General features: G+C 35.5%; 1 long non-coding RNA gene across 9 annotated transcripts in view; it reads left to right on the top strand.

Moving 5' to 3' along the window:
* LOC140511384 (uncharacterized) overlaps positions 1-21131 on the top strand; it is a 304185-nt gene that overhangs the window by 36612 nt on the left and 246442 nt on the right. For 2 of the 9 annotated variants that reach the window (XR_011969534.1, XR_011969531.1), the window contains exons 1-2: positions 1230-1352; positions 3042-3136. The exons of 1 other annotated variant lie outside the window; for it this stretch is intronic. This is a non-coding gene — a long non-coding RNA (uncharacterized lncRNA). Of the gene's footprint in view, positions 1-1229; positions 1353-3041; positions 3137-21131 lie in introns of those variants that run through there. 6 more of the 9 variants (XR_011969532.1, XR_011969526.1, XR_011969533.1 and 3 more) reach the window with 5 other exon arrangements.

Raw genomic sequence — 21131 nt, 5'->3', positions numbered from 1 at the left:
CTCAGATCTATTTTCTAGGTCAGTTGTTTTTCCAATGAGTTATTTTATATTTTCTTCTACTTTTTATTCTTTTGATTTTGTTGGACTAATTCTTGATGTCTCATAAATGCATTAGCTTCTACTTGCCCGATTCTGTTTTTTAGGGAATTCTTTGCTTCAGTTAGCTTTTGGATCTCCTTTTCCATTTGGACAATTCTATCTTTTAAAGAGTTGTTTTCTTCCATGGATATTTTTATTTTTCCAATTGTATTTTTTAAGGAATTTTTTTCTTCAGTCAATTTTTGTCCTTCCTTTTCCAGACTTTTGACACTCTCTTACATAACTGTCTTTTCTTTTCCCAATTTTTCTTTTAACACTCTTATTTGATTTTTTGAGCTCTTCCAAAAAGCTTTTTGAATTTTGAGACCAATTCATTTTTCTTTTTGAAACTTTGCATGTAGGCATTTTGATATTGCTGTTCTCTTCTGAGTTTGTGTTTTGATTTTCCCTGTCACCTTACTTGCTTTCTATGGTAAGGGCTCCTTTCTGGATTTTATTCATTTTTTAGCCTATTTCATGATTTTCAGTTAAGTTCTGCTTCTGGGGCACAGGGGGTATTGTTCCAAGCTTCTTGCTCTAGGGTCTAGGGACCTAATCACTGAGTTTCTACACCAGGGCCTCAGGTGCTAGCTGCTTGCCCACTGTGTTAGGGTAGTCCAGCTAATCTGACCTGTTGTTCTGGGGTTCTGTAGGTGGCAGTTTACCTTCTGTACTGGGTTTGGAGATCTCAAAACTAGCCTGCTGTGCCACTATCCTCCTGAGCCAGGATTGAGGGATCTCAGTTCTTCATCTGTGGTATGGCCAAGAGGCTCCTGCTGGCTCTTCTGGATACTGTCTGTGCTGGACTGTGCTTCCTTTTTACCCAAGTGAAATAGACCTTTTCTGAAGTATTTCCAATCTGACCCAAGCTGGGAAATTGTTTCAATCCATCTTTTTGTTGATTCTGTCACTCCAGAACCCATGTAGAGGCTTGACTTAACATTGTTTCTAAGGGAAACTGAGGAAAGCTCAGACAACTTTTTGACTTCTCTCTAGCATATTGACCCCACACCCTCCCCCAATTCCAAGTTAAGCTGTTTAACCAGGCTGAGAACTGTTGAGATAATTTTTGTGTGTCCCCGTTTAAAAGGGCACATTTCATCACTGCTTTGTTCATAATTAACTTCTTTCATTTTTCTTTTAAACTAAACCTGACTGTGTTGGCTGCTACCTTGCAGCAGATTTGTACCTCAGAAAATCAAGTGCTTGTCATGTGTAGGAACCTGACTCTCCTTCCTTTTAATTATAAGTTCATGCCAGTGTATGGTGCTAATGTGAGTATTTTGAGAAATTTCTAAATGGTATTCCTATTGATTTGTTTCATGTATCATAAGGAATGATCTATTGAATTTCACTCAGAGAATTATGGAGCATAAAAAGAAAGAGAAAACACTAGAGTGAAGCCAGTTGGATTGTAATTGTGTTCATAGCAAGAATGTCACAGATTAGAGAATTTATATTTTGCAATGCTTTTTAAAAATCAATTATAATTCCATAACACAAAATTATAATGTAGCATAATTGTCCCTTAAAATATTCCTACCAGGATTGTTAAATGCCCACTTAACTTTCTTTGTAGTCTTTGGTAAAGTGCAGAAAATAAGGTATCAGGTGGGAACTATGTTATGTAGCAAAGGTTTTATCTTGATATCTTTTGAATAAGACCGCAGTTCCCATTGGATAGAAAAGGTGTCTAAATAGAAGACTATCTTGTACCATGACTAAGACCTCCATTCTACTTTTAAAATTGTTAGTATAGCATCTAAGACCTTGCCATTCATGCTTCTCCTATCATCTTCTTTCTCCTTCCCCCACCCCCTCCCCCCCAAAAAAAAAACCAACAAAAAAAAACTAAACCAGATTTGTAATACATTGTGGATCAGCAAGTACCCAAAGCCAGAGCTTGGTTATCCCAACTATGTGTTTATTTATACTCAAGAATGTAGAAACACATTATTTCAAAGAAAAAAATTAATAACAGAGCAAATAAAGTAAGAAGAATTGTTTCCCCAATACAAATGTGAAATGCATACTTTTGGCTCAATTTACTCTCCAGATTTTTCTACCTCCTCACTAGAACTCTTCCCTCTCTAGAGGTATTTCCACCCTGATACCAAGTCCCTAGCCTAGACTAACATTTTTTGAGGACTCAGTCATGTATATTTCATTCCCAATGTAATTCACTTTCTGGATTTCTCTACCTCTTCAAAAGCAACTTTGTCTCTAGTCAGGTTCAGCTGCCCTCTCTCTCTTCGTATTCACTCTTTTTGTCTTCCTTTTATGTGTTGTTTTCACCTGTTACATGGTTAGTTCTAGATGGTATTATCTGCTTATATTTGTATCCCAAACACTAACAGAGCCTGGCTCAAGCTTAACAAATTCTCTCTCTCTCTCTCTCTCTCTCTCTCTCTCTCTCTCTCTCTCTCTCTCTCTCTCTCTCTCTCTCTCTCTCTGTGTGTGTGTGTGTGTGTGTGTGTGTGTGTGTCCTCTGTTATCCTGTTAACAATTTGGCAAATATATTAAACACATGTGAACAGGGAACATAAATGACAGGCACACAAAAAGGAATTGCACGGGCACATTCTAGGAGCTTCTGAAAGTCCAATCCCTTGTTAAGACTTAGGGAATTAAGGATACCAACAGGGACAAATAGGAACTAGCTGCATGGATGGCTGAGAGAATTACTATTTCCAATATCACAGTGTTACTGATATTCTTTTAAAAGGTCAGCATGGAAAGCAATAGATATGGTTAAGGGCTCACTCAGCCAAGATGCCAACTAAGGCTCATGGCTGCCTCTGGCTAAGAGTGAATCTACTTTTTTTTGGGGGGGTGGGGTTGGGAGATTGATATTTTTCTGTTATAAATTTTAGGTTCTAGATTGCAGACAATCTTCTGACTTTTGATGATTATATCCTTTTTAACTTCTAATAAATTCCTAATTCTTAGTCTTTATCCCCCAGTACAGTTTAGGAGAATGCATTACAAAAATCCCACTGCAAAGTTATAAGGGACTACCTCATCAGTAAGATAAAGATGCTAGAGATAAGAATACAAGGTAAGTGAAGCAAAAAAGACCATCTCCCTCCACTCCTGATTCATAATCTTGCCTTTATAACGCTCACCTTCCAGCAATAAAAATAATGATTTTCTATTTCCTTTGCATTTTAGACTAGCAAAAATCTTACTGCTCTCTCTATACTGTTACAACTTGAAGTAAGTTTAAGATCTCTCGTATTTTCTCTGGGCTAACACAGATCTAGAGATAAGGTCCTAAAGGCTTTTGTCACTTTGAATATCCACATTCCTAAAATATAGTCTTTAAAGTTTTTATGAGTATTTACACAAAATATATAGGACAGCTAGGTAGTGAAGCAGATAAAGCATTGTGTCTGGAGTCAGAAATATGTGATTTGAAATTTGGCCTCAGATACTTACCAGATGTGTGACACTGAGTAAGTCAATTAACCTCTCTTTGCCTCTATTTTCTCAGATGGAAAATTGATATAATAATATCACTTACCTCCCTGGGTTGCTGTGAGGATCAAGTAAGATATTTGTAAACCATTTAGCAAAGTGCCTGGAACATAGTATGAAATTAATAAATGCCTAATTCTTTCCTTATGCAATCTTTAATAGCTTTAGGTAGTAAGAATGATAGAAGCAGTTTCTAAGTGATGTTTGAAAGCAAATTTATGAATGTTTTGGAGAAACGTTGTCCCTATTCCTTAGATAATTAGTATAAAAATTTATTAATTGATAACTCAACCCAAATTCCAAGCACCAAAAATACATGCCTGGCCTAAACATCTACAATATACATGGTCTAGTTAACAATCCCACAGTCAGTCCTGGGTCATAGTTGCAATGGTTTTTTAATGCAGAGACTAGAGTGTAGTCACAACAAATTGCATCACAAAGAAATAGAAGATGAATGACAATGAAGAAGCAGATAACAAGGCTAGTGGTTGCTGTGGAGGTCTTCCTTTACCTCAGATATCTCCAGGCAGAAAATCAACATAAAGCATATGGGGAAATGATGCACCCCTAAGAAGCATCCTGCCATCTTCCTTTTCATGCACACACACACACACACATATATGTATATGTATGTATATAAACACATCTATTTTAAAATGACACGTTCTTCCATTAATCTCTCATAGAGAATCTATCCAACACACTAAAGACCTTTATTTGGTTTAGATCATAAGTTCTTTTAATATTTTTTACATGTCAATACATACTTCAAGTTGTCCATCAGTAAATTCATGCTCTCATTTTATGACTAAACTGCCTCTATTTCTGGCCCTACTTCTTGACAGTATCTTTTATACCAAATCTTACATGCAAGTCTTGAGGATGTATTTGAGTTTGTTCATGTAACAGTGAGGACCCTGGCATATACAGGAGGGCCTGCTGTACAAGTTCTTTGATCTGCTTTTCTAAAAGTAAGGCAACTTTTGAGGGGTCAACAATCACTTTAATCAAATAGATATCATTCACTTAGTTCAGGAGAAAAAGTCAGCACCCTGACCTACAGAGAAAATACAGGCAGAGAAATAAAGACCAACAGACAGGATTTCTAACTGTCAGACCATTGCATACATACATACATAGTCACCAAAGATAGAAGCACCAATATCTTGGTTTTCAAAGCCAGGGACTCCTTAGCACCTACCCAGAGTCTCCTCTGGCCAAAAAGCACTTCCAATGTGTAAGTCCCAAAGTAAAATCTCACCTCAGAGTATATATATATATATATATATATATATATAATTTCTGAGCCAGAGGGCATCACAACACTTGAGAACCAGTGCTTCATTAGAAATTAACAAAAAGTGCAGGCCTTCTTACAAAACAAATCAGCCAATCAAATTTCCCTTAATGGGAAGGCCCATTAATGGATGGAGAAGATCTTTAACTCTCATTAACATAATTCACATTACAGTCCACCATACATTTTTCCTTTGCCCTTTAATCTTGAGTCTTTTGAGACTAATCTGTGCAATGATTCACAGTCATAGAGCATTGGGAGCAGAACATTGAAGTTTGAAAGGCTGGCTTCTGGTAGCAAGAAGCAACTTGAAAAGAAATAGAATTTTAGAAAAGTAGATGTTAGCAACGGCCCTATAGTGGAAAAATAAATGGTGTGGAAAAGAATATATGTATTCACGTGAAAGTCTGCATATACAGGTCCATATAAATAAATGGTTGTCTGATGGACACTGAGAATTTTGTTTATTTTCATGTCAACTAACCAAGGTATTCAGCAAAAAGTTATTTGTAAGGATTTGCCTGGCAAATTAATGGATTAAACTCTAGTCAAGTCACTCTTCTGAGTCTGCCATGGCAGAACCATTAAGCAAATATGAGACAGACTAAATGAGTTTATTCATCTGGCAAGGCAGATATCCAAAGGGTTTTTCCCCCTTTTCCACCATAATCTAGGGGAAGGAGATTCCTGGGATATGAGAGAAAATGTTTCATAATCTTGCCTTCTCAGCAGTTTGATAATTGACTAGACTTTTGCTAACATTATCTTCCACTTCAGTAAAGCTCATCTTCTCTCCCAGTCCGATGCCAGATTGATTAATTCCCTTATCTCCTCTCTTCATCAAGAAAGGCTTTCTCCTTTTCACCAGTCTCAACACACTGCTTCTTTTCATACCAACCTCAAAATTCATCTTCTGTAAGAATAATTTTTTCAAAGAAGGAAGCTTTTAACCTTGAATCCATTGGCTTGTTTTTAATCTTTATAATAGTTTGATAACTATTTCAAAGTAACTGTTTTCCTCTATTAGCCTATAGTTTTATTTCATGAATTTAAAAATATTGTTCTTTGAGGGGGTTCATCAACCTCACTAGAATCCCAGTGGACTCCATGACACAAAAAAAGGTAAAGAACCCCTGATCTAAGTGAGTCTATCTCTTTTTGATCACTCATTGCTAATCTCCTCAGTCCCCAGTAGGTACAGTTTCCACCCCTACTCCTTATGTCATATTATTTTGTAGCTATCCACATGTCACTTTCTAAATTTTGACTGTTTGGGTGTGTGATCTGTGCCTCTTATGTTAGCATTGACCCAATGAACAGATTCACTTCGCTGTTAATATGTTTTTGTTCTATCACTAACACGTAACAGCCTGTGATTTTGAACATATCATTTAACCTAAACCATTCTTAATTTCATTCTCTGTAAAGTGGGAATAAGGGTAAAGTACTTCATAGACGTTAAACATACATAAGACTTATAATGATTGTATCAAGTTTTGTCCTGGTTTAATGCTAGTTTAATCAGTACTTAAAAATAATGTTAGTAACAAGTTTTTGTCACACACTTGTGCTTTGTCATTTTAGTCACTACCTAGAGAACTTCACCAGCAAGTGAGGTATATCCCTCCGTTTGTCTTTTAAAACATTCATAACCTATCCACAACCTATCCTTCAGACTTTATTATGCCTTAACCTTTTCAGACTTTATAATCCAGCTGAACTAGCCTTCTTCATGTTCCTTATAAACATCTCCCATCTCTGTGCTTTTGCATTGGTACTGTCCAATATCTGAAATGAACTTTTATTTCATATGTAATAACAGGACACTTATATAGGACTCTAAGGATTTTTTTTTTCAAAGTTCTTTCTTCCCAACTCCAAGGGGGTATAGTACAGTGAAAATAATGCCTTAGCTCTCCTCCTTACTACTTGGGTGACTTTGGCCAAGTCATTTCAACTCTCAAAAAAATTAGATTCCAGCTAATATTGTGAGAGTTTCCTTTTAGTTTCTTTGGTCAAAGCTGACCCTCACCCCATTACTTTGATAAGATCTGGAAATGTGGTTAGGCTCACAAGTCATAAATGTCTAGATAATCTCAGGGTGGAATACTATTGCAGATGGTTCATTTCTTCCATTTCATATCAATTTTTATTGCTTTCAGAAATACAAAGGATACTCTCTTTATAGAAGTGAAGGATTGTGGCTATGGAATATTATGTAGAATGCCTGCCTTGGTTGCTGTCTTAATTAGTTTTGCTCATCTCACTTTTCCCCTCATATTTGAAATGAAGATAGGTTTAAAACAGAATATACTATTTATATGTTTTTAAAAGCTGTGATTTTTCTGATTTTGTTTCCAAATAAAAGGGATGGATCCCATTTTAAATTTGATCCTGGAGGATATAGGTAACCATTAGTTTATTGAATAGTGGAGTGTTATGGTCAGATCTATGTTTTAGGAAGATCAGTTTGATGGAGTGAAGGAGGAATTAGAGTGGAGAGACTTGAGGAAGGAAGAAACCTTGAACAGGCTATTATTGCAATAGTCTACACATGTGATCAGGCTTCATTTGGGACAACAATTACTCAATTGTATAATTAACTTTGAAACAAATTCAAGATCTTTGGATGTCTGCAATTATAAAAACAGACAAAATAATAGGTGAATTTGATTATCATGGAGAACTTCTGGTGTGGAAACTCCCAGTACTAATGCAGATTACAACCATCTCTGACTTTATTTTTCCATTCAACAAGCATTTATTGTCAGTGAATGACTGAATAAGAAAACACTGATATAGTGCAGACTATGTACCAAATATCAAGAACACAAATATATTTATTTCTAGTTTTCAACATTCATTTCCACAAAATTTTGAGTTCCAAATTTTCTTTCCTTCTCTCGCCTCACCCCTCCCCAAAATGCTGAACATTCTGATTACCTTCTCCACCAATCTGCCCTCCCTTCTAACACCCCTCCCTTCCCTTATTCCCATCTTTTCTCCTGTCTTGTAGGGCAAGATAAATTTCTATACCTCATTACCTGTATTTTGTATTTCCCAGTTGTATGCCAAAACAATTCTCAACATTTGTTCCTAAAACTTTGAGTTCCAATTTCTCTTCATTCCTCCCTCCTCACCCATTCCCACAGAGAAGGCAAGTAATTCAAAATAGACTATGTATATGTAGTTTTGTAAAAGAATTCTGTAATAGCGGTGTTGTGTAACACTAACTACATTTCCCTCCATCTTATCCTGCCCCCTATTTCTTCTATTCACTTTTTTGACCTTGTCCCTCCCCAAAAGTGTTTACTTCTAATTGCTTCATCCTCCCATTTGCCATCCCTTCCATCATCCCCTGCACCCTGCTTACCTCCTTCTCCCCTACTTTCCTGTAGTGCAAGATAGGTTCTCATACCAAATTGAGTGTTCATATTATTCCTTCCTTGAGCCAAATGTTATGAGAGTAAGCTTTGCTTTTTCCCTCTCACCTCCCTGCTTTTATCCTCCATTGAAAAGTTTTTTCTTGCCTCTTTTATGAGAGATAATTTGCCCCATTCTTTTCATCCTTTCTCCTTTCAATATATTCCTCTCTCACTCCTTAATTTTATTTTTTTTAAATTATAATCCCTTTCTTTCAACTCACCCTGTGCTCTCTTTATATGTGTGTGTTTGTGTGTGTGTGTGTGTGTGTGTGTGTCTGTGTATAATCCCTCCAAGTATGCAAATACTGAGAAAAGTTTCAAGACTTCAAAATATTATCTTTCCATGTAGGAATGTAAATAGTTCAACTTTAGTAAGTCCCTAATGATTTTTTCTGTCCTGTTAACCTTTTCATGCTTCTCTTGAATTCTTGTGTTTGACAAATTTTCTTCTCAGTTCTGGTCTTTTCATCATGAATGCTGGAAAGTCCTCTGTTTCATTGAATGACCATTTTCCTCCTGAAGTATTATACTCAGTTTTGCTGAGTAAGTGATTCTTGCTTTTAATCCTACTTTCTTTGACTTCTGGAATATCATATTCCACAATCTTTTTTCCCTTAATGTAGAAGATGCTAGATCTTTTGTTATCTTGATTGTATTTCCACAGTACTAGAATTGTTTCTTTCTAGCTGCTGGTAATATTTTCTTCTTGACCTGGAAACTCTGGAATTTGGCTCCAATATCCCTAGGAGTTTCTCTTTTTGGATCTCTTTCAGGAGGTGATAGGTGGATTCTTTCACTATTTATTTTGCCCTCTGGTTCTAGAATCTCAGGGCAGTTTTCTTTGATAATTTCATGAAAGATGATGTCTAGGCTCTTTTTTTTATCATCGATTTCAGGTAGTCTCATAATTTTTAAATTGTCTCTCCTGGATCTATTTTCCAGGTCAGTTGTTTTCCCAATGAGATATTTCATATTATCTTCTATTTTCACATTCATTTGGTTTTCTTTTGCAACTCCTTGGTTTCTCATAAAAGCATTAGCTTCCACCTGCTCCTTTCTAATTTTTAAAGAACTATTTTCTTCAGTGAGCTTTTGACCCTCCTTTTCCATTTGGTTAATTCTACTTTTTAACGCATTCTTTTCCTCATTGGCTTTTTGGACTTCTTTTGTCAGTTGAGTTAGCCTATCTTTAAAAATGTTATTTTCTTCAGTATTTTTTGGGTCTCCTTTAGCAAGCTGTTGACTCATTTTTCATGATTTTTTTTCATTGCTCTCATTTCTCTTCCCAATTTTTCCTCCACCTCTCTTACCTGATTGTCAAATTCCTTTTTGAGCTCTTCCATGGCCTGAAACCATTGCATATTTAGTTTGGATGTTTTGGATGCCTTGACTTCCTCTGAAAGTATGTATTGTTCTTCATTTGAAAGGATGGAAGAAAATACCTGTTCACCAAGAAAGTAATCTTCTATAGTCTTATTTCTTTTCCCTTTTTTGGACATTTTCCCAGACAGTTATTTGACTTTTGAGTCATTTGTGAAGAGGAGGGTACACTCTGGAGACCCGTCAGTTCTCCATTCCTCCAAGGTGACACAATTGAGGGAAGGGGTTTACTCATCTCCTGGCCTGCACACTGGTTTGGGACCCACCAAAAAGTTTTCAAGCCCAGAATCTGCGAGTAGTAGAATTCCTTCTTCACAACCACCTCCAATTCTTCCACTCTAGGGCTCCTCTTCATCCCAGGACTGTGCTCAGGGCTGAGATTCAGATCAGCTGCTCAATTCCCCCAGTGGCTTTAAGCTAAGTGCTCCACAAATGTATGCTGCTGCTGCTGCTCCTACCTCTGCTGCCACCGTCTAGGGCTGGGTTCAGGGGAGGACTCTGCTTCCTTCTCATCAAGTTGAAAAAGCCCTCTCACTGATCTTTGAAGTTGTCTTTGGCGTTTGTGGTTTGAGGGATCTGAGAACCTCCACTGCTGCTGGGAATTCTGCCCCCTGAGGCCTGTTCAGATCCTATTCCTCTGGGTGCTTCTCACAAAGGCTGGGCTATACTCTGCTCCACGTCTGGGGCAATACACCTTTCCTGTCGGCCTTCCAGGTTACCTTGGGCTGGAAATCTCTTTCACTCTGTCGTTCTGTGGCTTCTGCAGCCCTAGAATTCATGAGAGTCAATTTTTTACAGATATTTTATGGGTTATGGGAGAAGGGCTAGAGTATGTGTGTCTTTTTACTCCATCATCTTGGCTCCCCCTCCATCTGCCCCACCCTCCCATCTCTGATTTATTACTAAAGGTAGATTGAAGCACACAGAAAGTTACTTGATACACATAAAAGGTAAGTAACACTTCCATGGTCACATAGCTCCTAAGTGTGAGAATTGTGATTTTAAACTAGTACCTCCTGTTTCCATAGTCCTTCACTTTATCCTCTACACCAAACCTGTAAGAAGGTAGAGGCCAAAATTTAAATGGACTAAACGTTTTAGGACTGCTGATAGGTTTTAGTGACTCACTTTCTAAGTAAAGGAATAATTAATGATTAAAACCATTTTGCAGATAAACCATGATTTCAAAAAGGGAAATTTCAATTAGTATATCAGTTAGTTACATATAAGGTTTTTATTTATCTTGAAGTCTCATTAATGTTAAAATTACTTTGCTAAGCAGTACAAACTGTAATTCATTTTTTTCAGATTTTCTTACTATTTAAATTTAGTTAATGGGATGTGTTACACTTCTTGTCAGCAATTAGTTAATTGTACTCTGAAATCTTATTTGAAATCGATTTCTTTAGAAAACTGAAAACTAACCTTAGTAGCCACCTCATTGTCTGAGTTTATTTTCTTGAAAAACTGGTGTTCCCCACTGAGATTTTCCAACAGTTTGGATGCTTTAATTTGTTTTTCATTGGTGTCCAATTTGCTTAAGTCAGGATGTTTTGATTTGAAATAGAGATGAAGACTGTATTCCTTCGGCTATTACTTCTCAGCAAACAAGGCACAATATTTTGTCTCTCTTGTAAGTAAACAAGTATCTATTTGTCCACTCCATGTTAAACAGTATGTTGTGATTTGATTTTTCATTTCTTTTTATCACCCATTTCACAAAGTCATCCCAAAAACTTTAATGCTAGAACCATAAAATCTCCACAGCAACTGCTTGCATACAAAGAAGTAACAACCAGCATCTGACCTTGGAGAGAGTGCTAGATACTTGTATAACTTAGAGGACAGCTGTGCAGCCAACGAAGGGAAGTTTTGTGTTCTTGCCACTCATCGCAGAGCAGGCATCAGCTGCTTTGGTCTGTGGCTGCACTCACTTTGTCTCTGTTCAATGCCAGTAACAACCGAAAACAGGGAAAAAATACAACTCTTTCTCTTCTTTAGAGATAGACTGACTGTGGTTGGTTGCTTCAGATCACGTAACAAAGAGGAGAGTGTGCACAGTGACAACCCACCACCAAATTACATGATGGGCCCAATAGAGACTAGTGGAAGGTGGATAAAGTGTGGCACAAAGCACTCATTACATCTTTACTTTATTTTACACCCTATACATTTTGTGTGGGCTGCCTGAAATTCTTTGGCTGGTTTCAAGTGGCCCACTGGCTGTATGTTGTTGTGTAGGCATGCTCTACAACCAGTCATCCTTTGTTTTTAGAAAATTATATTGGACAACAGTGTGCAAGAGTTTTTTTTCTGGTAGACTTGGAACTTCTTTGCAATGCAAGGTCTTAAAAAAATTCTCAATGGTCATTTAAGGCAAAAATGCCTTCCACATCCAGTGAAAGAACTATGGAATTCGAATGTGGCAGATCATTTTCTTTTGTATTACATTTTCATTTTTTTATATGATTTCTTGCATTCATTTTAATTCTTCTACATACCATGAATATAGTGAAAATGTATTTAATAGAAACGTATGCATAGAACCTTTATAAAACTATATGCCGTCTTGGGGAGGGAGGGGGAAGGTAGAAAGGAGGGAGAGGAAAAAAAAATAAGTTATATGGTAGTGATTGTAGAACACTGAAAATAAATAAAATTAATAAAAAAATTTTAAAAATGATAACAGCATTGCAAAAAATGTTTATGAAAAAAAGAAAACGATGTTGTATTTTAAGGCTGAGTAGAATTTTCAGACTATCTTAATGATAGTTTCCTCCCCTCTCCCAATGTTGGTGTCTGTATAAATATTGGAATATGTAATGTGATCAAACTGGGTTTTTAAAAATTAAATGAGAAAATGGGAGGGAGGAGATTTTGGTGGAAGATTCTATCAGCTTATCCCAGGAATATTTTAATATGTAGCTTTGCTTCAGCTCATCTAACATTAGGAGAAATGGTTAGAATTCTAATACCTTTTTATGATTACCATTATAAGCCTACAAAATGCACAAATTGTTGGTGCCAAACATTCCAACTGTTTTACAGCCAAATTATAACAAAGGAATGAAAGGACCTAGCCAACCACCAAACCATGTCAGGAAAAGATAAGCACTTTCAACTTGATTACATGCTTGTCATGTCAATTAACTCAGTGGCTCATTAAGATGCTACTCATGTGGATTTCGTTGCATCATCAGTAGCACAATCACCATTTTTGCTGCCAAAAAGACATTTGTAGGTAGTTGTTTGGACTAGAGTTTTCATTTCCCGGGAGAAGAGTACATTTTTAAAATTTCTCTATCCAAATGTTGCCAACATGTTGTATATTATTATTATATGATCAGGGAGTCCCAGGTACTTCAATATTCCTTAAAGTTAGAAAGACCACTTGCCTAATTGATCTATTTTAAGGAAATAGTATAAACTTATTTTGGCCAAAAGAAACATAGGGGTGATGATTGGGATTTGGTTTTAGACCTTAACTTTAAGTAATATTGGTTAGAATAAAATGAATTACAAATTACTTCCCACATAGTAACACTGAAAAGCACAGGAGCCTTACTCTTAAGCTTTTTTGAATTCATATAGTTGACTTGAGAGAATTCTTTCCAGACACAGAACTTAAGGTCAGAATCCCTGTTTTAATTATCTCTCTTAGTCCCCAGCACAGTGTCTTGAACATGGAATGGATGAATGAATGAATGTAAAAAGCATATATTAAGCAGTTACAACATGAAAAACACTGTACTAAGTCCTGTGGACAACTGGTAGCAACTTTAATCTAATAGACTTCATATTCCAATGGTGGGGATAACACATGTAGAATTTTACATTTACTGGTTAGTAATACCAATGACAGCAGCTCATTAATGAGTATTTAATGAACTAATGTATAAACATGTAAATAAATGAACTACAGGATAAATTAAACATAATCCAGGTCATGTTATGAAACAAGAATTCTGGTCAAGAATTTTTCTAAATAATTAATTTTACTTTTCTAATATAAATGCACACTCAGACACATTAACAGGAAGAACATGGTTGCATTTTTAAAAGGAATAGAGCAAAAGGTCAGAGGGTGAGGATTTTGAAAAAAAATACCTTTGTAATAAATGCCAAATTTTCATCAATGAAATCTAACATAGTGAATCTTAGACTTTGTGCTGGTCTTCATTTTCATTCTAGTAGAGATTAGAATGTGGTTCTCAAAGGCATTAAAGACTGGGTTTAAATGTTGCTTCTGACAATTATTAGATGTGTGATGTCTCTGAGCCTCACTTTCTTCATCTGCAAAATAGTATATCTGTAGTATCAAACTTAGTGGGTTGTTGTGAGATTTAATAAAATAATCTAAGTAAAGTGCTTTGCAATATTCTTCTTATTAAGATCAAAAATGCAATCTAATACAATTTAGCAAACAATAAAATAATTATTGGCCCTTGTCTTGTGGTGATCCAAGCTTGATCAATGAATTTCTGGGAGTAAATGATGATTCAGTTGAGAAGGAACTCCTCCTGAACTATCTTTCCCACTTAGTTTCAACATAGTATTCTACCATTTTGAACTGATTGTATGTCCTCTTTAACTAGTGGCAGCCAGTAGAAAATGAGATTTCTATGAAAAGAAAATACATACACATACACACACACACACACACACACACACACACACACACATGAACAGACTGAAAAATAAGCTGAGTCATACACATCACTTAGATTTTATAAAAGCCAATTTCTGTGAAAGTATAGCGTGTTGGAACCAAAATGGCAGTATTTTATTGCCCTGTAAATTTTAAAGGCTTCATATGCTAGGGGAGTTTATTCCCAAATAGTTCTGTATTTTATTCAATTTGCTTACTATAAAGACCATTAAAACTGATCTCCTCCATTTGTATCTCTGCATCTGCCAGCAATGCATAAGAAATTGAAATTATCTTCAGGCCAATAAAACAGAGACATTTTCATTTAAAAATTAAGTAACATTAATAACTTTAATTCTTCTCTCAGCATAGCTATTTTTAATGGGACTTCCTTATTGTATATGTAATTACAGAAAGGGGGACATTAAAAGAACATTCAGTCTATTCTTTCATTTTATTCTTGAATATTTTCTTTTCTTTTCTTAGCCTGTAGTGACCTCATTCCAAATTGTCAACATAATCTTTACTTACCTACTTTTTCCTTCTGGCTTCTTCCTTTATTAATATTCTTGCTTTATCTTGAACTTATGCAAAATCTTCAGGGAAACAAAATAAGTGCACACTCTAGTTGGCTGTATTTGGATGCAGTTGTTCAGGACAGATAGAAAATGTAGGAATATGCTTGCTAATGTTATTAATTAGACTTTACAGTGGTGTTCCTGTGGGACAATAAGTTCCATAGGAAGAGTGTTATGAAGAATATTATACAAAGGTATGTTTCTGGATGAATAAAATTCAAGTAATTAAAGCCTGATAATAGTTGTTGCACAGAGCTATGACTCTAACAGAGAATTAAAGGACCTGAGCTCAAAATAGTAGAATTATCTAGTGACAAAAGACACTTTGTGTCAGTTTGGTGCTAGAGAAACAAAAATAAAAATGAATATAATCCCTACCATCAAAGAGTGTACATTCTATTGGAAGAGTAAGAGATGATGACGATTAGATGTGCTTCTGGACTAAATGAACTGAGCAGTTCTATGGGGCTAGGTCAATTTGGGTTGGGTGGGGAGGCTAAGGAAAAAAAAATAAAAGGTTTGGGTGCAGATAGCCTGCTAATGTCTGTGAACGGACTTTTATCTTTCTACACCTATTTAATTCATTTATATCTCCTGCTCTCCATCCTTATTGCTATAATATACTGACCTCCAGGTCCTATTCCAAATTTTCTTTAAAGGTGTTAATATATGGCTTCCAAGCTTCCTCTTTACCCCCTCACTCACTGTCTGCCTTAGAATATTAATATTAATACTGACAAGTCTTCTAACATCTTGAGCACTCAGTTCCTAAATCTGGATACAGTAACCTGCTATTCTGCCCCTATTTAGTAAAACATTTTAGACCTCTCTCTCACAGACCTGTATCACCTCCAAGATCCTGTATTTCAATATCTTGATATCAGACCACAACCTTTCTATCCTTCCGAAATATTCTTAGTCCCTCACTCAAACTAAATTGCACAGTTTTCTAATCATGACCTCTTATGCTTTCACCTCACACTATGCTCTAAGTCTAACCCCAACCCTCCTTCTGTCTTCACTTGCCTCCATACTTAGTTTTAACTTCATAGTCCATGGCTTTAATGATTTACTACCCATTGCTTGAGAATCCCTTTCCCGCATGACTATCCACCATTCCCAATATTCTAATTTTTAATAACAGTAACTGATAATCTCTACTTGCTCCCACTTCCCCAACGAAATGTAAGCTCCTTGTTGCAATCACTGACTTTTTCTTTTTTTATTTGTATCTATAGCAACTAATACAGTGGTTGTCATAGAGTGAATGCTTGATAAAGGTTTGCTGACTGATTATTGAATTGGATTGAATTATTCTTTCCCTCTGCCTGTGAATAATATTGGAAAAACTTCTGACATCAAGCTAATTTTGTGTACTATATAAATTTATTTATATGATTTCAGTTTAGTCCTCACTTATGCACAGAAATCCTTCTACATACTCTAATCTACTCTTACTTCCTCTGCATCTTATTCTCTTCTACTATTGCTAGAAAAGTACCTATCTTCTCAATCCCTTTCCCTTTCCTTACAACCTCAACTTCTCTCACTTAACACCAAATAGTCTAGTCTTCTGCATTACGGAGAGGATCAAGACCAGCTAATGTAAACTTCCTCACTTCCCATCCTTATCTCCTCAGAATTTCTCAGTATCATCACCCATTCTCACTTCCTTTCTTCCTATTTCAAAGAAATATTTATCTATACTGTTTTCTAAGGCCAACATTTCAAACCATCCCACTTGTTTCCTCTAAATGTCTTTGCTCCATTTCACATTCCCTCCTTCATCTTAGAAACACTTGAACATGTGAGATTCAGCCACTTGAGGAAAAAAACTACGGAATATTTAAAAAAAACAAACAAACAGTAGGCAATAGCCATACAAGTTGGTCCAAGGAAGGGCAGACTATTTATGTGAAGCAAATTTTAAAAATGATTAAGTTGAAATAAAAGAATAGTTTGGGACATGAGCCTCTTAAGCATGAAAAACATAGAAAGATGTTGATTCTACCAAGTTTTTGTCTAAATGGAATAGATGATAACAAATGATCCATCATCTATCAGAAATATATCTGTGCCCTTGATGAAGGAAACTTGGAATTAATCTGAGGAGGTTTTCAAATGAAAGGTATTTTCTAAGACCTAGACTTTTAATCAGGAGCAATTGGGACAAAGTCCCAGATGTTATTCTTACCAGTTCTGAGACTTAAGACAAGTTATTTAACTTCTTTGAGTCTCATCAACAAATTAAGGATAATAATGCCTGTGCTGTCCAACTCACAAAGTTGACTAGGAAACTGCTTTGAAAATTAGCTTACTATAAATGTGAGTGGTAATTATTGCAATTCTATTTAGCCATTTCCTCAGCCCTAACTTCTCACGCTCTGCTTACAAATGTTTTCAGTTCTCTCAATGAAAAACAAACAGATGATAGACCTTTGATTTTATTGGTATAGGAAATTGTCACAAGAAGAAACTCCCTTTACCAACCCAGGTCACTACGTTGTCTGCAACTCTTACTAAAAGGTTGTCTAGACAGAAGTTCCCAAATCACTGTTAATTTATGATTTTCTAAATCAATATACAGCAAGTAGGGATATGCTTTTGTTTGAGCTTGACGCTACCGATGTAGAAGAGAGGTGTAAAAACTAGCCAGGCATGAGATTAAAATGTAATTGAGAAATGTGGACAAAATATATACAAATTTAGTAAAACAGATAATGCTCATTTGTGGTTCTCTGAGTCAATACGTGACCCTCAGGAATCTGTTCCTATTTGAGTCTGGTACGCTACCCTAGAACACTGAAAGTTGTTGCTTAGGGATACACAAACATTACATCTATGAAAAAGGATTCACACTTAGGTCTTTCTAGCTGTAAGGCCAGCTCTCTATTCTTTAAAACTTTAAATTAAAAAGAAAAATTTAAATAACAATAAACATCCCTTGATCGTTCTGTCCCAGTCATCTATCGTCTCATTATTTTCTTCCCTTCATGACTAAATTTCTTGAAAGCAATAGTCTGTGCTCAATGAGTTAGTTACCTCCCTTTCTTTCTTCCTTCTTTCCTTTCTCTTTCTTTCCTTACTCCATTACCTACATGTGTAGCATAGTGGAAATAACACTGGACTTAGGTCCTCAAATATTAGTTTAGAATCCTGACTTTGATGCACTAATCATGCATTCCTTTCCAAAGTCCTTTAGTATTCCTGAACTTCAGGACTTTTTTCTCTATAAGACAGAAATAATGACAATTGCAGGATCTATTTCATAGAGTTGATGTAATGATCAAAGAAAATGACGTATAGAAAGCACTTGAAAAATCAACAGGTTTGTAGACGTGAGCTTTTATAAAGTTTGGAAAAGAGGTGATGAAGGCCTGATTTAGGGTGGTGGCAGAGGAGGGCTTGAATGCAAAAGTCAACAGATAGATTGATAGGCATATAAATAAATAAATGATTAAATTAACAAATAAATAAATATGGAAATTGAAGCACCAGAGTTTAGAAAATAATGGAATTCTGTGTGACAGGGAGCAGGAAGAGTTGGCTGATTGGAGGTTTTGAACCTGTGGCTCTGCAAGGATGGGAATGCCATTAACAGAAGTAAGGACATTGGGAATAGGGGAAATTTCTAGGAAAAACATAATGGACTGGTTTTTTAGGTTTTAATTCTGGTGGTATATTTATGTATAGAGAAGATAGGGAGGAGAATTAAAAGTCAGGGGAAAGATTGATGCTGGTTAAAGAGCTTAGGAAATAATTCCTATAATTGAAGCTAGGGGAGCAAATGGAAATATCAAGGGGTAAAAGAAATTAGAACCTTTGGTGACACATAGCATAGTAGAAAACGAACTGAATTTACAGTTATATGACATGAGTTCAAATACCATCTCTTTTACTTATGACCTGTGGGCAAGTCACTTAACATCTCAGTGCCTCATTTTCTTATCTACTAAATGAGGGAATTGGATTTGATGTCCCCAAAGGCCCCTTTCAGCTCTAAATCTTCAAAACTGTGGGATCTTATTTAGGGGCAAGAAAAGAAAGATGAACCACAAAGACTGCCAAGAAAGAATCATCAGACAGATAGGAGATAAGTCAGTTGAATGTTGAAAAATGCTGTGGCAGTGCTTTTTATAATGTATAATTATGTAAATTTTATAATTTACAATTATATAAATTTTATAATTTACAATTATGTAAATTTTATAATTTATAATGGCTTGGTTTCATTCTTATCTGGACCTGTGATTTCATTGATATTTGGACCTCCAAGCTGTGAAGACACCCCATTAGATGCAGATATGTTACTGCTGGGTAATAATGTCTTAGTTACTTTGGAAACTGAGAGTGTCATTGACTTGTCCATGATTATGCAGTTCTCATTTGTCAGAGGCAAGATCTGAACAAAAGACTTCTCACTTCTTTATAGATTAGATTGACTAGATCATTCAATGAAGAAGTCAAGCTCAATAAAATCAAATAGGGAAGCTTCCATTTCTGTTTTGGACAGCTAGGTGGTGTAGCTGGTAGAACAGTGGGCTTGCAACTGGGAAGATCCAGTTCAAATCCTCCCTAAAACATTCTAGGAACCAAAAGAAAAAAAATTTACGTTCTTTCAGTTGAAGAATGGGATAGCACCTACCTCTCAGGACTGTTGCTAGTATAAAATGAGATTATATGTATGAAATCCTTTATAACGCTTTTAAGTACCATGTAAACATTATTTTTGTTATTGTTACATTTGATTTCTGAACTTGATTTATCTCTTTTTCTCTTAATTGGACACCAAACTCTTAATTTACCTTTGTTTTTGTCATCCACATCATATCAAGGTAACAACTAGCCAGTATCTTCAATTCATATTAATTGGTGATTTTCTGTTTTCATTTGATAAACTTCTTTCTCATATTTTTTCTACCCTGTGTTGGACTGCTGATGAGTTTCCTGTTAGAGATATTTTTTTCCCCTTCTTTTTCTTGCTTGCAACATATAGACCTTCATCTGCCTTAGTCTTTTGAGGATCTTATTGATTAATTACAGGAGTGGCACATTGGTCTAGTCCCAAATACAACACCCATATGAGAAGATGAATGAAATGTTCACAGATAATATTAACTTTTATTTCAAATATATACTGCATTCTTTGGTTTGAAAAGTGCATTCATTATACTTCTGTCATTAAGCTTTAAGTGACAAATGTAATTTTTTTTTAAAAAGCCACTAAGTAAAATAGTGTATTATTATATAGCCTCTAAAATGGTTTCTAAAGACTTCATTATATTTAAAAATAAAATGGCCATTTTAAGCTGTTAATAATTTTGTTATAAAAATAATTTTCCAGCAGTTAACTATATATAAAGACAGATTCTACAGAAAGAATCTGTCAATGATCAATCTATGTCCTGTATTGTCTGTCCTAGATATTAGAAAATAATATATTTGAGCAACTGGAATTATTTAAAAGTAGTATAATTATTCAAAACATTAACATTCCATAGACATCTTAATTTTTTCTCCTTTTCTGTGCACATAGAAATATAATTCATTTATTGAAAATCACCATTGTTCCCTAGGAGGACAAGAATAAGATCACATCCCTTTGCTTCCTTGGTAATGCATTTCGTTTAAAATGCTTTAATTTAATATTTAATTTTCTAATTTAATTTAAATAAAGGTATTTTTAAAAGATGATCAAAGTGTTCAAAGACCCATACAGGGGTCCATAAGACTCTCAGATCTCTTGATACTTTTCAAGTTGTGGATGCTATTTGTGGTCATTAAATATTTAAAAAGTTGACCTGAAGGCCCTACCAATACACCTCTGTGACAGACCATAAAAAGATATAATTCTTAGGAGTAGAAGAATTTCAGTGAAGAAGAATAAGAAGGCAAACGACAGGAGAATATATCAGGCAGTATATATATTCTGGGTACCCCTGCACAAAATGACTGCAGGATCCCATCCCTCTGGAAAAACAACAGTTCCTTTTTGATCTCTCTTTTCCTTTCTTGAGAAAGAAAAGGATATGGCTAGTTTAAAATCATCACTATGGTGATGGTACATAGAATCTGACACTGATACCACTCTAGTTTTACTTTGTTTTGTTTTCCTTGCAGTCTCATTGAGGCTTACTGGGACAATGTGGTCTCTTCCTTTCTTCTTCATAGTTCTTTGCAGCCCTTGTGCCAGCTTTTCCCTTGTGATAAAACCATGACTTTCACCTTATTCAGCTATGTTGTTC

Source organism: Notamacropus eugenii, chromosome 6 (assembly GCF_028372415.1).
Source record: "Notamacropus eugenii isolate mMacEug1 chromosome 6, mMacEug1.pri_v2, whole genome shotgun sequence".
NCBI lineage: Eukaryota > Metazoa > Chordata > Mammalia > Diprotodontia > Macropodidae > Notamacropus > Notamacropus eugenii.
This window is presented reverse-complemented; position numbering and strand designations above follow the sequence as displayed.